We start from the raw sequence: 20,848 nt of genomic DNA, 5'->3' as shown, positions 1-20,848 counted from the left end.
AGTGAGGCAAAGATTCTCTGCCTGCCTACATGTCCTTCATCTCATGGGGATGAGGATATTTGATGGATCACCTCCTAAGCAGCTGTTTACCAATTAAAAGTATCTTGGGATATTTGAGGGAGGGGCTGAACAATGAACTCCCTCAAGTGTATATTGGTACCTGAGGAGAAAAGGGGTATTTTGGTTGTTGAGAGAATCAACTGATCATATTATTATGTCCTTAAAAATCAATTAATAAATTATTTTTAAATTAAGAAATACTGCCTCTCATGACTTTTAATCATCACAAAAAGCCTTCCCAGCTTATCCCAGATAAGTGTTCTCTTCCTACTCCAAAGTTACTAAAGCACTTTCTCTCCTTTGCTCACATCCCACTCTATACTATTCATAATTCAACATATATCTTGTCCTAGATATAATATAAGCTTTATACAGGCAAGGGCTGTGCCATACTTTTGTCTCTGTAGCCCTGTCACCTAGCAATGCTTTACATGTAATATACAAAAAGCTCACTTACTGAGCTGAATGTTTTTATAAAAATCATTTGAAGGAAGTTATACACAAGACATAACTATCACGTTTTGAGAAGAGTCAATATCACAGAGGGTATCTATGATGTCTGATAAAATATCCCCCAGTATGCCCTCAAAAACAGAATATTGGGCTATATGGACAAGAGATCTGACTATAGGTGGCATTTGTGTTCTATATATTGTAATTTTGTCTGAATCTATGCAATTTTAGCTTAACTCTTTTTAACCTTATTACATGCGCCATACCTTAGCTAAATTTTTAATGATTTCTAAATTTTGCTGACTTATTGAATACTTGTTTTACCTTATTCAAAATCTCCCCATAAACTAACTCTTCTACCTTTTTCTACTAAGCTTAATACCACTTCCTTTTACACAGTCCTTTTTCAAAAACTCCCAAATGATCAAAACTTCCAAAGTTCCTTCCAATGATATAGATTATAACCCTTCCATATGTGTCAATTCTATGCAACTCTCTCTTATACTCCCCACCAAATTCTCCAAATAGGGTCCATCCTCATCCCATTCTACAGGCTTTCTTCAATTTCTCCTCATATCCAAAAGGTATATCAGTGGAAGGGCAGCTAGATGGCTCAGTTGATTAAAGGGCCATGCCTGGAGGTGCAATGGCCTGAGTTCAAATCTGATCTCAGAGATTTCCTACCTACATGACCCTGGGCAAGTTACTTAATCCCATTGCCTAGCTCTTACTGTTCTTCTGCCTTGGAACCAATGCTCAGTATAGATTCTAAGACAAAAGGGAAGGGTTTAAAAAAAAAGGTACATATGATTGGGGATGTTTTCTTTAAATGACCATCTACTACAAATATTAATAATATGGAAATAGGTCTTGATCAATGACCTATGTAAAACCCAGTAGAATTGCTCATTGGCTATGGGAGGGGGGGTAGGAAAAGAGAAGGGAAAGAACATGAATCATGTAACCATGTAAAAATATTCTAAATTAATCAATTAAATAATTTTTTTAAAGTATAAGTGGAGTACTAATGTCAGTCCATCTTTCCTAATCTCTCTTGTTAATAGCCCATCTTCTATTCCTTTCATTAAATTTTTAAATAATGTACTATCTTTGATTCCCATTCTTCTCTGGAATTCCTGGCTGGTGTATATGTTACAGCCAGCAGCCAAGATCCCCAATGCTGCCCTTTGGGGTGATCCTCAGAGGACAGGGTTCCCACCTCTTGTTGCTACTTGCTCTATATTGCAGCAAATCCAGATATTTCTTTAGTTTCTAGTTCTGTTCTGCCCTCTTCCATCTCAACATCTGCATTTATATGACCTCCAACCATACCTCCCATCCCATACCTGAAATGACCTCCCTAAAGTCCTCTACTGCAAAGTGAAATGCCTTTTTTTAAAAGGTCCATATAGCACCCTCCTCCATGAAAGCACTTTGTTTAGTCTCATTCTTTATGTGTATAATTTGACCTGTATTACTGTTTCTTCAGTAAAGTCCTTATTTCTTCTACTAAATTATAAACTCATTATAGAATTCTCCTTTTTATGTCTTTTTAATCCTGAAACATAAAACAATATCCTATTTTTATGCAATGCTTATGTTATATTCATGCCTTATTCTATAATTATTGATGATTAATGTGAACATTATAAATTAAATTTAAAATGCTGGTTGAAGTAATTTGACTAGACCAAGTACCAAATAAAGATAGTCAACAAACATTTATTAAGTGCTTTCTATGTCCCAGGCAAAGTCACTACCTTCAAGGAGCTTATACTCTAATGAAGGAGACAAGTTAGTTAATAGACAATGAAGCCAGTGTTTCTACATCTCCACAAACCTATAAAATCAATTGTAAGGTCCTTTGAGTATAGTCTTGATAATATACATTATAATATAGAATATAGAATAATATGTAATAGGATGGAAAAAATTTTAACCCCCTACCAAAAAATCTGCCATATTTTCTATGGGTGATTTTTTTTTTCTTTTAGAGATATGAATTAGTTTGGTTCATTGTGATTAGGAGTCCATACCTCACTTCCAGTTACATGGAAAATAACACAATTATAGTATTTGTATAACTAGGAAAACAAAACCATTTGGCATCAATTATAAAAATGCATTAGACAAAAGCTAGCTTAGGCCTAATAACTGCTTCTTTCCCATGCTTCACTGTTCCTTTGAAAGGAGAAACCCCCCCTAAAAACTTCTAATTACTTTGATTTTCCCGACCAACACAGGGAAAAGAAAATTTTGATGATTATACTTAAGAGCTAAAAAATAATAAATTAATAAGGCTTAAAATTAATAAATTTTACATTAAGAAAAACTTTTTCTTGTCTTTTTAGTAAACACAATCACTGGTATTAAAATTCTACACATCTCTACATTTTGTAGCTAGTTAAAATGGCTCTCTCCCACTGACAAATCCAGAACACAACATACATGTTAAACAATAAATAATTATGCCATAAGTTATAATTACACGTACTTATGGTCTTTGTAAATTAAGTTGAAGCTGAAATGGAATTGGTACAATTGTCATGTTAACACAAAGCAAATGCACACTTAAACAAATAAAATGATGGGGTAATAACTGCATTGGAGAAATACTTTTTAAAAAAATCAACCAGAAGAAAAATTATAGAAATCCTAAAGAGTTTGACATCCTATCCCTGTGGAAAAAATAGCCAGGGAGTTGTGCAAGGCAACAGTTTTACTTTATTCAATATGTTCTTTTGGGGAAAAGAAAATGTTTTAAAACATTGGTGACTTTAGCCCATTTTACTTGTTGATCTAAAACACTACCACCAAATCAATTCTATATATGAGATCAGTATTAAATTTGAAGCACAAGCAACATTCCAGGTTCTTCATTGCATCCCATACATATGTTATGATGATTATTTTCAGGTTTTAAAAATAAAGTCTACAAATGTCAAGTCAAGGACAATAATGGAGAAAAATATGCAGTAATGTAACTAAAGAAGAATATATTTAGCTTTCTGCTTCTCAGTCAAGGCTGAAAATAACTCTCAACACACTACACTATACAAACAAGCTCCATTTGCAAAGGAGGAAAAAATGAAGGCTCCTATCATGTAGCTCTAATATTGTAACATAGGGAGCAGTTAAAATTCCTTTCTGCTGAAAATGATTCTCATTTAGGCTTAGTCAAAGACTACCCCTGCCTATCACCAACTCTGAGGAACACCAAAGAGTCCACTTTGTGGTTTTTCCATCAGTCTTGGGACACCCAATAGAGGACATTTGCTTCAACTCAGAAGAACGTGTTTTCAACATAGACACTATACATTAGGTACATCAATATCTTAAGAGTATGTTTCCCTCTATACAAATGAGGCTTCTTGCCTATATGGAGAACACTATATTTCTCTAGTCTCTGAAAATAACAGATATCACTTTGCCATCACAAAGGGAACAAAGATTGAAGGAGAACTTTTTCCCCCTCTTTTTTAAAAACCAATTAGAGATGATACTGCAAAAAAAAAAATTCCTCTTTCCTAAGAACAACTCCAAAGAATTATGATAGCCCTTTAAATGCATAAGAGCTTTCCCCCTCTATCCATGGACTTAAGGATCATTTCAATTGGAACATGAAGTTCAATGATTTATAGTTCTCAAGTAATACTCTTATCATCATGTAGTTCATTAAAATTTACAAAATTCATGTTTACAACTCCCATTTGATCCTCTCAACAACCCTATGAAACTGACAGGAAAAGTATTCTTAAAATTTTACAAAGAAAACCAAAGATCTGAGTGATTTGCCCATAGCCTGTACTATAATGCTAATGTGGTTCTAAATACAATATATCTTTGAAATTTCCATTTCAGTTAATTAAATCTGCCATTTTAAAATAAAAAGTTAATACATTTTAATATGAAAAGATACTCATCAGGCCCTTCTCTTTTGTTTAAAAGCATTCCTCTCCCAAAATAGATATTTATTTGGTGAAATACAAAGGAAGAGTGCTGAAATCTAATGAATTTCCACACAACTGGCACCAGAATCCTAGGATCTGAGTTGGAAGGACCTCAAAGGCTATCTATATCAAGTCCTAACCCCTCAGCAACATATCTGACTAGTAGTCATCTAACCTCCTCTTGGACTACCTCCAGTGAAGGGGAAACCAGTACCTCCTAAGCAGGTCATTCCACTTTGGGATAGCTCTAATTGTTAGGAAGTTTTTCCTTACATGGAGCCCAAATCTGCCTCTCTGCAACTTCCATCCATAACTCTCCATAGTATCAATGTCACAGTGATATCTCAGTTGACAGCAAAGAGTGTGAAGAGCCTCAACAGCAGTTTCAATATATAATATAACAAATGCCATATGGGGTCAAAGTCACTGGCGCACGTAGCCCAGAGTCCTGATTGACAAGAGAGAGCACCGTAGGCTACTGAGACAAAGGGCACAGTATCTTTAAATGAATCTTTAAAAAAAGGTTAGTGATTTATTCAGGGAATAGTATTTAATAGTAAAAAATTATAAATAATGCTTATTCCCTGAATACATTGAATTGGAGAGACCAGAAAGTTGGGATAACTCAAAAGCTGCAATAAGGTCGAACTATTTGTGGGTTGACTTTGACTTGTGCTTTTTTTCATGTTTTGTGTACAGAATACCAAAATATCTGGTCAATGTGGTGAAATATACCAATTCAGTTATAATAGTATTTTTTTAATCCTTACATTTGGCATCAAAGGGAACCACTGTTGTGGGTAACTATTGTGATGATAAATTGTATTCTGTATCAAAACTAAGAATATGTAATACTACAAGAAAGCACCTTTGTTATATTGTAATCTATGTCATGGAAATTTCTGGTACACATTATTAACCCTTCCATTTTTCACCAATTATAATATTATGCTTTAAAATTTCAGGAATAATTTATTTACATCTTAGATAAAAATAAAGTTGAAATACTGTTTAAAGGAGAGATACTATGCATGTATTAAAAATAACTACCTTGCCCTGTTTTTTTCTTTGACATTTAATAGATCTCTTCTTAAGGGTAGAGGGGGTCTCAAATTGGCAAAGTAAGCAAAGCCAAAGAAACATTCTGATGAGCTAATAAGGTTCCAATGTAAAAGGCATGTGACAAATACTTAGGTCCTAACTTTGAAGTTAAGATCAAAGGGAAGGAGACATTGGAGAAAGACCTAGCACTAATATTACAAACTCCACGGTGAACCCACTCTGTGCCTTTTTTCTAGATTTTCCCCATCAACCTGATTTTCACATCTCTAAAGTGGAGTAAATAGGATTTTGTAACCCTCTGAAATCCCAAATTGAAAGCTGCTGGGCAAAGATAAAAATAAAATTTTATTATACATGTTTATGTAGATATATATATACACATAATATTAATACATAAAATATAATTTATATTTGGAATCAATTCATAAGTATTTAGTAACTGCCAAGTATATTGGGTAGATAATTACATAATACATAAATTATTACATAAATTATGTAAGGTGTAACATTACTTTGCATAGCTGCTTTCAATTGGGGATCTCAGAGGTTTGGAAAGTACTATTTACTTCACTTTAGAGATATAAAATCAAGTTAAAGGGGAAAATCTAGGAAAAGGGCACCAGGCAGGGTCACTGTGGAGCCAGCAGGCGAAGTCCTAGGGTTCTTCTCCAACATCTCCCCCCTCCCTTTCATGTTCATTTCTAGCTTCTGACCTAAGCCCTTACCGTTACTCACATGTCTTTCCCAGTAGAGCCTCATTAGCTCATCAGAATGTATGTGCTTATTTATACACACAAATACATGTACATATATAGTAAACCCAAATCAAAGTGCCCCACACCTGGCCACAGGGGCACTAGGCACAACACCATAAAATTAACTTGATTACAAGTTAACAAAATGCCCTCCTGATACACAGAACATAGTAACCTCTTACTGAATATTTGTGGATCAGCTACTCATTGATCCCAAATACAAAATAAAATGTCTCTGTCTTAAAAGACTCAGATCTGAAGGACAAATAACCATAGGCTATTGGAACACCAGCAAAAATATCCAGGACTCATCTCTAATCTTTATAACCCTTCAGTGCTCATTGGATTCAATTCTGTAGTTTCATAATTGAATTCGCATTTTTGGAGGGGAGATAAATATTACCCTGAGTCCCCGTTGAATTTTCTTCTCCATCTTCCTAGACTGCATTTTAAGCCCTGATTACATGGGGAGTCACTTCTAGAAGCTACAAGAATATTCTTAGGCCAGAATGTGGTACAGAACACAGAAAACCATTCCTGAGTCTGGCAGAAACTCAGGAAGACCCATCTCTGATCCATCCTGGTTGTGTGATCCTGGACAGGTCAGGCAATTCTCTAAGATTCCAAGTGGCAAAGTAGGTGCCACAATGGCAGTTGGAACAAGAGTTTCTTCACCAATATTCATTGGGCCATACCTGTGATATTTCATTAGTGTAACAAACTCTAGATAAGGAAACCTATATAGTAAGGCAGGTTGGTACTTGCCATAGAAGGTAGACCCTAATAAGAAAGTTGCCTGGGGACACCAAAGGGGTAAAGGACTTTAAAATTCGAGATTTAGAACTAGAAGACTCCTTAGTTACTTCTGAGTCATATCTCCTCATTTTACAGATAAGACCCAAAGGTTAAGTGACTTATCTAGAGTCACACAGCCAATAAACATTAAAGGCAAGAACCCAAGTCTTCCCAATTCCTGGCCAGCACTCTATCCAATGTGCCATGCTGTGATGGTTCCTCTGTATATCTATATCGGTATATCTTCAACTTTAGGAAACACTCTGGAGGCAAAGATTTCTCCTTCCATAATTAAGAATTAAATCAACAGCATTTGTTGAGAACCCATTTTTTAGGGCTTGAAATACACAAAAGAAAACAGATTTCTGCTAATGCCCACATAATTAGATAGCTAACCTTCAGTTAAACCATCTTGAAGGCCAGTGACATTTTTTGTTCCACTTTTTTTAATCTCAAAGTAGTACTTTCAATAGGGGATCAGACCCACAAAAAATGAGGAGACAAGCAAATCAAGTCAAACAAGACTGAGTAACTTACTTAGGTTCCTAATATAGACATTGTTTATCATCATCTGAATATTGAAAACAAAAGTCCTAGAATGGAAATGAAATGGAAAATCCTTTTTGACCAACCAAATGTCTGCAATTTTCCTTTCATCTTAATTGTATCTCATCTCTCTTCTGTGCTATAAGCTCCATGAGGATAGGCCATTGGTCTTAACTAATTTTTTTTATTTCCTTTCACATTTACCACAAAGCTCTACAAATAGTAGACATTTAATACATGTTTGCTAAATGTGCACAGAACTGAAAGATACATATAAGTTATCTGATTGAACCTCTCCACCATCATTACGTACAGTCAAGTACAAAGAAGTTCAGATTTGCTCAAGTCCACAATGCTAATACTGAGGAGAGCCAAGAATTTGAACCCAGGTCTCCAATTCCAAACATGGGCTTCTTTTCATTTTGTCACATTGAGACAAGATTAATGACAACTGATACTCAAGTATAAATAAGGTTCCATTTGGGAAAGAGGATGAGGATAGTCTTATTAATAAAAGTTATCTCAGGCCATGTATGTTTATGAATATTTTGATGAAAAATATAATACAAAATAATAACAACATTAAAAATAAAAACAAAAAACCCACATAAATTATTGATGTGCAGAAAGACTTTTAAAATACAGTATTCTTTATGCTAATAAACCCTTAAAATATAGGCCTTGAAGGAATCTTTTTAATTTATATAAATTATAAACCTAAAACCAAATAGTGAAATACTAGAAGCTTTCCCAATAGTTACAGGGGTAAAGCAAGGACACTGAATTTTCTCCACTATTATCTGGCATACTTCTAGAAAGCCTAAAATTAGTAATTAAAATAGAAATTAAAGGTAGAAACATTGATGAGGCAGAATAATCCCAATTTGTAGATGACATGATATTCTGCTTAGAAAACCAAAAAAAAGAAAAAAGTAGACAATATTTTAGGACATAAAATAAGACCATAAAAATCAGTATCTGTACACTGCAATAGTAAAAATCAAGATAAATAAAAACATAAGAAATCCCATTTAAAATAACTATTAAAATACATTATACATGATCAAGATGCCTGTCAAGATACTCTAAAAGCATATTTAAAAAAATAAAGGAAGATTCAAATAACCTCTAACTCATGATTAGACTACAATGCCATTACCTCAATTAATTTAAAGATTTAGTGATACTAAATAAACCACCTAGAGTTACATTTACAGGCCTTGACAAATAAATGTCCAAAATTTATTTGGAAGATCAAAATGTCTTGAATTTCATTTAAAAAATTTAAAAATATAGGAAGAACAGAGAATAATACTGCAAGACCTCTAGCTACACTCTAAAACAGATTTTAAAATTATTTGGTACTGGTTTAAAAATGGAAAATTTGGGAGTGGACTATTCTAGATAAGGAAGTATTAGAAACAATAAAATTTAACACCTAAAAACACAATCTACATGAGAAAATACTCCATATCTGACAAAAAATGATGATAAAACTTTAAAGATTTTTAGGAGAAAATCAGTTTAGATCACAATGACTCATGGTGTGTGTGTGTATATATATATATATATATATATATATATAGTAATCTTTTGGAACTCATATATATATATAAATAACTATATATATATAAAACATATAAATAAATATAAAAACCATACATAAATATATTTTTTAATTACAGAGAATTGAAGTAGATATCTTTTACAACTATGTCTGATGGATAAATTCTTAGTCAAACAAGGAATTATGGTGAAATGGGAAAGAGATTTTTGTTCATGTAAACAAAATAATGTAGCTAGAATTGGAAGGGAAATTGTCAACTGTGGAAAGATAAATCATTTCCCTAAATATCACTAATAAAATGTGTCTGATAACTATGAGATATAGGATATTAACACGGATGGAAATAATTGTCAAATTCCAAATTATCAACACCAAAAAATGGATAAATCACTAATAATAAGAGAAAAGCAAATTAAAATAATACTTTTTTATCTCACACTCAACAGAATGGCATAGATGACAAAAGACTTAAAAGAGTCAGTTTCTGAAGGGTTATGAAGACACATACACTAATACACTCATAGTGAAACTGTCAATTTGTCCAACATTCTTGGGGGGAAATTGCAATTATATGAGAAAAGTTATTAAGTTGTTCCAACTTAATATATAACCATATATATATGGAGGCATATAACCTCCAGGTAGTCAAAAGCATACATTCCTACCTTTATGAAAATGTCATGAAAAAATATGCTTACTAACAAAAAAGAGTAACATTAGAAACAAAGTAGGTGCCTATCACTTAATAATGGCTGAAGACATTATAGTATTTGGACATAATAGAATATTATTATTCCATAAGAAACAATGTGAAGAATTTAAAGATACACTGCCATTACCTAACATAGAGTGAACTAAGTAGAACCAGGAAAATACTATCCATGTAATAAACAAAATGAACAACAGGATGAATTTGAATTCTGAGAAATTATAATGACCTATTGTGGTCCCAAAGAAAACAGGGAGAAATGTAGCTTCCCCGGGGGGAGTGAGGACAAAGGAACCACGACTAGATAAGGCTGACTATACCCTATCGTAGACAATTACTGTGTCACTTCATTTTTGTTTTACAAAGTCTCACTAAAGAGTAAGACCAGAAAAGGCCATTATACAAAAGACCCAAACCCCAACACGGTTCTACAACAATCAAGGTTACAAGTATGAGATACAAATCCTGGAGAGACATGAGTTCAAATTCTACCTCTGACACTAACTGTGCAACCACGGAAAAGTTATTTAATCTTTCTAAGTTTCTATTTCCTCATCCATAAACTGGTTGTCCTGAGGCTTGGGTGAGAGAAAGTCTACCAAGTGCTTTATAAGTGCTATAAAAACATCAGCTTCTAAGTTATATCTCTGTATCCTCTTAAGGTTAGTCAAGAACTTTTTCCATAACTTATTCACAAATGCAGAAAATTGAGCTTCCTGGAGGTTATTGGGCCTTAGTCATCATATAGAAATTTAGCAAAGGAATATTTCCAAAAAGATGACTTGCATAGCCTAATATATGAGACCCAGGATCTGAATCCAGGTACCCTGACTCCAAACCTGGCTGTCTCTCACTACAGAACTGTCACTTGGGCTACTGGACATCATGACCAAATGTTGCATAAAAGCAAAGCTGTACAGGATGCATTTATAAAATACTGTTCTCACCTAATATGTGAACCTTATCATACCCCTACTTATTGTACAGGGGTTTATTCTATTTAGGTTCTCCTATACGAAATCTATATAGTATCTGGAGTCTAAAAAGGAGTGAGCCATATAGAGAATATCATTGGTTTTTTGATGTGGGTAAAGATAAAGAGGTACAGTCAGAAAGTAACTAGATATGGAGAAAACTCTATATTTGCCAGGGAAAAGGTTGAGAAGAGAACCTTTAGGGAAAACATAACAAGATAAACAGACATCCAGTGGGAAATTGTTGCTGGGGAGATTCTGTAGTAATATACAACCATCATTCTCAGGAGGCTTATAGCAGGTCTAACGCACTGTACTTCTGACTCTGACTACTCAATCTCTAGCAATTCCCACTTGCTCTCCCCCAGGCTTTTGCCTTCTAGCCATTCTAGTAAAGTCTTCCCAAGCCCACTATTCCCATCTGCTTCCTTTACAGGTCTCAGCTAGTTTGTGGCTCAAACAACCCTCTCCCACTTCATCTTCCAATGAAAACAGCTCTGATTCCTTGTCAGTGTTAAATGGCATTTTAAGATTATCTGGACACTTTCAAGTTAATAAAAATTGTGATCTTAAAAGCTGTGTACCAAAGATGAAATATACTATGAGACCTAGATGGGCAAAGTTTAAAAAAAAAAAGACTCAAGAGAACAGTTCAGAAGGTCAATCCATGGATTTGTGAAAGTCAAAAACTGTCCAATTGAAAGGAAGCAAGAAAAAGTATTCAGTGAGTGAATGGGAAGCCAGCAAGTATGTCCCCAAAGAAGATAAGTCAAAGGATAGAGTCCATAATGATGAGGGAGTCCAGGAAATTTTTCCAGAAGAGTCAGGATATGTGCTCCAAGTATATAGGTATAAAGGACAGAAACACTTCATTCTAAAATGCTAACATTTGATATAAATATATATATATATCAAGCAGCTCATTAGATACATTTCGGAAACAACTCATTTTCATAAGATAAAACAAAATTTTGAAATAAAGTATAAAAATGACAATAATTATACTTAAGTCTGGATTTCTTCATCTCTAGTGAGCTGTCTATAAATCAATACATCAAGTATCTTTTTGTTAACTGACTTCTTTTTCTTCGAGAGGCAAATAAATCATCGGTTTCATTTTCCAAGTCCAAATATATGTATCTCTCTAAACCCACATATACATATATATGTATGTGTGTATATATATATGTAAGTCCACACATACATACATATAAAATCCACATCACAAAACTACTGTTACCTTTGGAACCAGGACAACACCAATTTCAATTTTTTATTCAACAAGCATTTGTTAAGTTATATAGAAATTATACCTAAATGTGCATAGTATAGGAAACAAGGAAGGTAAACTAGAACTCTAAGGTAAGGAAAAAAATTACTGACCCAGAAATATATATTTTAAGACTCAATGGGAAGCATTTCTATGCCTCTGAACAAAGATACTCTTTCTTAAAATGAACAGGGTAGATAAAAAAGGGAAGGAGGGGAGAAGGGCATTATAGATTAAGAAAACATATTCATATTATGAAATATGCATATATCATATAATATATTACTGCAAATATAGCATATAATAACTGTTTATGCATATGCCTATATGTAAAATAAGGAGAGGAAAAAGGTTAAGAAAAATAAATTTAAAAATTTAAATAAAACCCATGATGGAGATCATTTTGGCTACGAGTTATTGAAGGGATACTATGTAAGCACTCTTCAAAACACTGGGATACAAAGAAGATATAAAGCTAAGTACAAGAAAATACCACAAGTCTAGCATGCTTCAGTATATCTATGCTTCTATGAAGATTTAATTATTGAACCATATTTATAAGATATCTCTCTGCCCAAAGCACAAAGGCTAAGAATATCGACTGACTTTAATGATAATTTGATATTTCGAAAGATAAAAAAAATAAACAAGAAAATGTTTCTGAATCTGATTCTCACTCACAAAGAGGAATGGGTAGCTCCAATAATGATAAAGGGAACCTTAACAGAAAGAGACTGTTAGACCTTTAAATTTGTGGTAAAATAGAGAAAAGTGAGAAATAAGTCTTTCATCCATCCTAAGTTTTAGAAGGACAAATTTTATCCAATTCAGAGAAGGATAAATAGGAGATCCTAGACTAGGAAACTATGTAGGAAGTTGGCTCAGAAGAGATGAGATAATTCTCAATAATGAAATTCAAAAAACACAAAGAAAACTATTTCCATGAGAAGGGTAAAAATGGAATTTTCCAAAGGGAACACCACAGAAAACCAGAAAACTCAACAACTAACCAGATTATAAAGAGCAGAAGACCATCAAACATATATGTATATATATATATATGTATATATAAATGGAGGATGGATGCAAAAATGTGGCATAGACTTCTTTCAGAAGCACCAATAATCAGAATGGTCTGAAATTGGAGGGAAAAGGAAAGGGTAATTTAAAAAAAAATAGGCAGAGGGAGAGCTGTACTTGCATAGAAGAAAAGGGGGCTCAAAGAAGGCCAGGATTGCTACTGAAGATGGATGAGGCAAAAATAACAGACAAGAAAGACAAAGTAGAACTCCCCATTTTGCATTTGTTTTCTCTAGAAAAGAACTAGCCAGCTAGAAAGAACACAGCAAAAGGATCAAGTTGGAAAGAGAAAACCAAAATTATCAAAGATACAGCAAAAGAGCATCTATCTGTCTTTAAAAAACACAAATGACTCATCTGAGTTATATCCCAAAGCATTAGAAGAATGGGATATTGCTGATCTGAGGTTCTCAGGAAAATAGCAGAGAAGAGCTGCAAGACTAGATGGCTTTGGTGGTCCCTTCCAGATCTGCATGGAGAAAGGCAAATGTTTTATCGGTTTCCAAAAGAGAGAGTTCCCTTAACTCTGATAACTGACAGAGTCCTATCTATTTTATTAAAGGGACAAGTTACAGCTAGAAAACAAAGTACTGAGTGCAGTCAGCCTGACTTAATCAACAACAGATGATGCCAAGCTAATGTCTTTTCCTTTTTTGACAAGTTTATGAGACTGGTAGATCAAGTTCTACTATGTAGTTTATCCAAAGCAAAGCATTTATTATGATCTTCTGAAAGAAAGGGCCACTTCGTTCTTTTGTCCTAGTTATCTCCAGCACCTAGCTTGCTGCATGACACATAACCACGGTCAACCATTGGTTGATTTTTTAATAGAATAGATAGGGATATAGTCTATGGGCAATATTTTACTTAGGTGGCTTAGAAAACCATGTTATGCTGGATTCGAAATAATTGTTAAAAGATTTAATGCCTTTTATAAGGTTTCTAGATGATGGCCTAGGGATCAGTGCTTGATTTATTAATGACTTAAAGGTATAGGAAGCTCATCAAATTTACTGGTGAAACTGGCTTTCAAAATCAAAGCCCCAAATTACCCAAAAAGTATGGAATTATGGTCTAAATCTAATAAGATTAAATTTAATAAAGACAAATATAAGTTCCTACATGGATCTAAAAAAACAATTTCAGAAGTATAAGATGGGAAAGGTATGGCTAAAAAATCCTTCATCTGGAAAAGATTGGGAAGTTTTGGTGGATTGCAAGCTAAATGCATCACCAGTTTAATGTGATAGCCAAAATAGATAGCCCCAAACAAAAACAAATAATATTTTCACTTGCATTAAAAGAGGTGTTTTATATAATAATATACATAATAATAATAATAACACATAAAATGCAATGACTGGGAGATAAAATTGTGGCTATCTTTTGCACTGATCAGATCACATCTGGAAAAATGTATTCTTTTCTAGTTACCACATTTTAGGAAAGTTGCTAACAAGCTGGAGAACACCCTGATGGAGTAGGAAGGTGAAAAGATAAAAAAAGTGAAAATCAACATTGTTGCTACCGAGTTGTCTTTCAAATATCTTATTTACTTAAAGACCTCTGACAAAATGTTGATATTGTTACCAAAAAAAGTGCACCCCTTTGAGACATTCATTTTTATAGTATAGTCCTCAGACAAAACTATAGATGTTGGGCCATAAAATTAAAAGTTTAAACAAAAGTTGCTAAATAAAATGTTGCTAAATAATAATTCAAATAATCCTCTGTCAAATAATTCTATTTTATCACTTCAGTTCAGGTGGCTGTTAGAAACAATTGGGTATATGTATATACAGATAGACATAAGATATATGTATATACAAGATAAATGGAAGAGAGTCTCTGAAGAAAGGTGCAAGCAGTGAGAGGGGACACTAATAGGAGCACGAAAAGGCAATATATTCTCCATGGTAGACCACCCTACACAGACACAACGTTATTCAATTCTCCATGAAGAAAGCTTCCAGGAATTTTTGAAGTAGGGTTAATCTTAGTAGACACAAGGGGAGTTTCAATCTGTCTCTGAGAAGAGAAGGATTCATGGATCAATCCTAAGGAGCCAAGAATGAAAATCCAAGCATTTGTTTTGTATCTCTTCTTATTCACTCTTTATAATCTTATTCACTCTTTATAAGACGGAGTATCCAAGAGAAGAGCCTCTGTTGTTTTTGCAATCTCTGTGGTGCAGTACAAAGAATGATGAATTTGAAGCCAGAAAGATAAGACTCCTATCCTAATTCTGCTCCTAGCCTATGGATCTTTCTCTGTAAGTCCTGGTTATGCTGTTTTTGTTTTTTTTCTCCAATTATAAAATGAAGGGAGCTGATCAAGGTGATGTCTAAGGTTTCCATTTCAAGGTTCAAATCCTGTGATCCTGTACGGCCCCACAATGGCACAGTCAAACACTGGTAGACAGTCATCATGGGTGCCTCATCAAATTCAACTTGTCAAACAGAAGTTTTGGAGAAGCCAAGGCTCCGTGTGCAAAAAAATAATAGCAAATGCAAAATTGGGGACACTGGAAAGTACCTACACTTATCACCCCCCCCCCCCCACTAAAACACCGTAAGGTCGTACGTTGGGTAGGGGATAAACTTATCTGGAAAAGAGATCGCCAACAATAAATAAATGGAACGCCAGCTTAAATAAAAAGGGCAGATTAAAAAAAAAAAACGTATCTTTTTGTATAAGGGGTCATAACTAAACCATCCCCCTCCCTTCCACCCCTTTTAAAATCCCTTTTCTACCTGCATATTCAGTGTACTAAATCTGGGATAATCTTGTTAAAGCTGTCCGATGTGTAAAACCGATTTGCCCTGCTTCATGGTTTTTTTCTGTTCATTACCATGGGTAAATTACACTACGGTGGGGGCATTTTTAGGTAACTTTGTGCCCTTTGATATTAGTCCTCCCTTCCCAACATTGTCGTACCATCCCCAGAGCAGTTTAACTGCCTGGGAGCCAAAATGGCCCCACCTCCCTCCCTGAGACATTCCCCTCCCCCCTCCACTGGGTTAGGTAGAGGAGAAGGCGGGGCTAAATCATAGACCTAGCCCCTCTAGGCCACACCCCTCCATTTCTACCCCTTGTAGTGTCCATGCCTTGTCCCTCTATGAGTTTATTTCTGGATAGCTGTCCATGTATGCCTGATCTCAGGAGTCATTAGGTCCGATTCATGCCTAAGTCCCAGGGAGTTAGAGCCATGAGGGCAGGAACCTAGGCTAGAATTCAGTAGATCTAGTCTAGAGACCTCGTATAGAGAAAAAGGATGTACTAGGAAGAAAATTTTTAGGCAAAGAAGCAAGAGTTGGAACACAATCAAAGAGCAAAAAACTATGGTGAGATCCCAATTTATATAATCCACCTCTCTAATCACTTCTGGTACCCTCTACTGTACCATATTGATAGTTTTAATCTTATTTCTCAACCCAGTCTGCTATTAAAATGCACTTATTGGGTATAATGTCTTTGGCATAGGAAACTATTGATAAAGAAACTCCCTTGATCGATACACATGGATGACTGCTTTATAACTGAGTTACTAAGAGGCTAAGTCATTTGTCTGACCAGGTCACAGACAATATGTATCAGAAGCAAGATCTAAACTCAAGTTCTCCTTACTCTTGAGGCTGATTCTCTATCCATTCCACTAAGCTTACTCTCATGTATAATAATATATGGTGTATGTGGAAGGGCACAGATATGTGTGTAAATATGTATATATATACTTATATAAAAGTATTATAGGAAATATTCAATTACATTGAGGTAATGAAGAATTATTTGATCAGATATCTGTAACATCCCTTATTGGGAATTATCTAAGATCTAAGACAATTTGGAGGAGGGGAAGACTTGGGGCAAGAGAGGAAAAAAACAAATTTTACCTACTTTAAGATTCTATTACTAATTAGGAATCTAAAACAGTATTAGATCAAATGCAAATTCTTCAACCTGATCTTCAGGGCCTTCCAGAAAATTCTCCCCCAACCCCCTGCCATATTATACCTTTAGAAAACCTGCCTCCAAACTTACTTGGTTTTACTCTTCTATTTTCTCTTAAGTCATGTTGAAGACTAAAGAATGGGGTAGATTTCTCCCAGCTCCATAACTACTCTACACTATAATAAATTCTCCACTTTTTAACCCCTATAGCAATTCTTGTTTATACCCTCATTTGGCACTTCTGGTTCTGTTTTGGCCCAAGTTATTCATTACTTTTCATGATTGTTAAACATTTTATCCCCCAACTGTACTAATTTACTTGAGATCAGAGATGCTTAACTCCTTTATAACATATTACCTTCCAACTAATAAATACTCAATAAATGCTCATCAACAAATATTTGTTGTTAAAAATAGCTTAAACTTATATGTCCATTAACAGTATACAGAACTATAAAGAAAGATCTTACTAAATCCTCACAAAGACCTCAAGACGTAGCCAAATGAAATATCGTTTTACAAATAGGAAAATGAAGATTAAAAATAATCTTGTAACTTTCCCAAGGTTATAAAAAATATCAAACTATTTAAGTGATGATTATGTTCAAAGAAAGAAGGAAGGTCCTGTGCTAAACACTGAGGATACAAAGATGAAAAGAATATAGTTCCTACTCTCAGGGAGCTTATCTTCTCAGGCACTTATTGAGGCAATAATAATAAAGCACAACTCTTGATTCCCAAGGTCATTGTGGCTCAGATACTCTTGACATTCATTATTCAAAGAATATTTGTTCAGTATATCAACAGTGTGAAAGGATTTTCAATGGATTATCATCCAAGAAGGAAGTAAGGTAGGTCTAATATAGCCAGAATATAGCCAGAATAAAGATATTTTAAGATGATCAACCTAATTTCCTAGGTCAGAAATTAGCATGATCCTGAAGAGAAGTAGTTCTTGCTTGGGAGATAGGAGGGGTGAGCATGAGGAATGTATAGCAGAGGTAATACTGCGTGTAAGTATGTCTGTATTAAGGGGAGGGACATTTCCACTCCTCAAGGTATCATTACAAAACATACACATCAGCTCCAGAGCATTCCGTGGCAGGGCCAAATGTGACAACAGATGGTACTATCCTCTATGACCATGGAACTGAACCAAATTAAATGACCAGTATAGTGGGAATCAAACCTATGATCCATCAGTTCTATGGACTAAATTTAAAAAAACTAAGCAGAGCTGCCCATCCAAATAACATAGGGAAGAAGTTTGTCCTACAATATAAGTCCTTATTTCAGTAATGAGTTTTAGCATATCAATATGTCCTTCAATTTAAAAGTATATTTCAACAAAGAATTTATTCAATATAGTTAGAAGCAGCCACCTCCATACCCGTAAGCACTTTTTCAGAAGTAAGGATTTCTAGTTACTCTAGCAGAATACTAAGACTATGAAAAACTAAAAGAAAATGTATAAATATAAGAATAATGGGCAAAGAAAAATACATGACTTTGTAACATAGAAGCAGTTGGGGCCAATGGAGTTCTTCACTGTAGACATATGGCCAAAACAAATCAATCCTACTCCCATGGGGTATGAAGATGATGCTTCATGAGTCATCCAAGATACCTCTTTTAACTATGGAACACTGTTTATGGCTTTTCCTATGTTTAGCTGGTTTTCCAAAGGCAGTCCCACCAACTCCATGAACACCACTTACAATTAGGTCACTGTTCTCCATATTCTAAGTTCAAAACTTCAAAAAGCCAAGCCTATTTTTAGAGGTTTTCTTTTTTTAAGCTTCTACAGTAATTTTTCCTACACTTCAGTACCTAGTTTTCTTTGGTAGAGTTGGGTAGGTAGATTTTTTTTTTTTTGCAAAGGCAATATAAGAAAATAGACTTTTTCATCTGAAAAGATCATCTGGTGTAGTGGGAAAGGCAATGTTTCTGGTGTTGGAGGAAATGGGTTTGTGTTCCAATTCTGTTGATTACTATCTGTATGACCTTGAGCAAGTCACAATCTGAGTCTCTTTCCTTTTCCGCAAGAGGAGGAGGGGCTGGCTTGGATGACCTTCCAGCTCTAAATTAGATTTCGAGATCATTCTAAAAGAAAAATCATTCTTTTGAAATACATGTCCTTAAAGATTTGTTGTTGTCCAGAAAATGGTTTGCCTCTTTTATGCAAAGTCGATTGTTACACTTCCCATTATGTGACATCCCACCTCAAGCCTGGTCTTCATTTGGTCCATTCCAGCAAAGAAACTGTCCTCTAAATCAAGGGACAACAGGGTCTTAGCCCTGAATAGAATATAACTCAAGGCTAGCACATTTGATACTTCGGGCCAAAAAGAAATGGCCGACCAAGAAAGATAAAGAAGGTACCAGGAGATTTCCTATCCATGACACAGAAAGAGGGAAGAGAAAGGAAATAAGAGCTGTGTTGCCAGAGGCTGCCAACAGAGAAGAAGCAACGAACCTGATCCTTATGGAACGCTGAGCATCTTGAAGTACCCTGATACAAGGTGAGGGCCGAAGAAGAGGCCAAGTGATGCTGAAAGAAAGTCAGGCTCCCCCTCTCCCTCCCTCCTTCCCTTACTTACCTCCTTACTTACCTATTCGGCCCCGCCCAACCCAGCCCCGACCAAAGCAGGCCAGGTGGGGGGGGGGGGGGAGGAAGCACCTGCCAGATGCCCACCCCTCTCCCCCACAGGGCCGGCTCTGGGCCACTCTCTCCCACCCAGGACAATGTGGCCAGAGCCTCAGTGCTGAAGACGCAATGGGCCGCCCCACGACGTCCCCGTTGAGGGCGGGGTCGAGCACTGGGCCCAGGCTTGGCAGCTACGCGAGGATGGAGCAGAAGAGGCGACGCCTCGCTTGGAGATGGGCCATCACTCACCGAAGAGGCCGGCCCAGGGAGAAGAATGGATGCCACCAGCCAGGCCGCCTCCTCCCTGGGGAGCCTGCGGGGCCTCGCCCCACTTTCTGGGGCGGAGTACGTCTGTTTTCGGGGGGTCACTCCCCACCCAGGGCACGCTGAGCCTCTGGCTGGTGAGGATGCTACGCTGCTCCGCCCCCTCCCGCGCCGGTCTCGTCGCGTCCCGTCCGGTCCTCCCCGTCCAGCCCGCCGCCCGGCAGTCCCGCCGCCCGCGGCAGCCACTGTTTCGGGCTACGGCTCCGGGTTCCACCGCGAGCCCAGTCCCTGCAGCAGCTGGAGCAGCTGCTGCCCGAACAAGGGGCGGGGACTACCGACGGACCAGACCATTCCAGGTTCGTAAAGGGGTGGGGTGCATGAGGAGAGGCCTGCAGGAGAAGAGGGAATCCTCGGGGGAAAGGGGCCAAAGAGGAGAGGCCAAATTCGAAGGTGGATCTCCTGTTCGAGCTCTTCTAGGAGAAGGATGCACTGGAGAAAATCACAACCCAAAGTCACCTCTTCACTGGCGGAGCGAAAAGGATGCCTTGGCTTAGCCCCTTCTCGCCTTCCACCCCTCCCCACGCGTTCTGTGTACGTTGGCCCAGGCTCGCGGCTCCTCTAGAACGCGGCAAACAGTGGACCTAGCAACGGAGAGCGCTGGGCGGGGTCTTGCGCTTGGAGATGCTGCAGACGAAGCGCCCAGCCGCCCACAGAGAGCTTGAGTGCACAGCGCTTCACCTTGGGCCCTGCGACAGATTTCCTGAC

The 20,848-nt window shown here is 36.3% G+C and overlaps 1 protein-coding gene across 9 annotated transcripts in view; it reads right to left on the bottom strand.

Moving 5' to 3' along the window:
• Positions 1–20,206, bottom strand: part of TTLL7 (tubulin tyrosine ligase like 7) — a 228,900-nt gene extending 208,694 nt beyond the window's left edge. For 7 of the 9 annotated variants that reach the window (XM_056815426.1, XM_056815425.1, XM_056815428.1 and 4 more), the window contains exon 1: positions 20,069–20,206. The gene's annotated coding sequence lies outside the window, so the exon portion shown is untranslated. Of the gene's footprint in view, positions 1–15,974; positions 16,166–19,648; positions 19,757–20,068 lie in introns of those variants that run through there. The other 2 variants (XM_016429903.2, XM_007480619.3) reach the window with 2 other exon arrangements.
• Positions 20,207–20,848: the final 642 nt, after the last annotated feature.

Source organism: Monodelphis domestica, chromosome 2 (assembly GCF_027887165.1).
Source record: "Monodelphis domestica isolate mMonDom1 chromosome 2, mMonDom1.pri, whole genome shotgun sequence".
Taxonomy (NCBI): Eukaryota; Metazoa; Chordata; class Mammalia; order Didelphimorphia; family Didelphidae; genus Monodelphis; species Monodelphis domestica.
The sequence above is the reverse complement of the archived record's forward strand: the minus strand, read 5'-3'. Positions and strand labels throughout refer to the sequence as shown.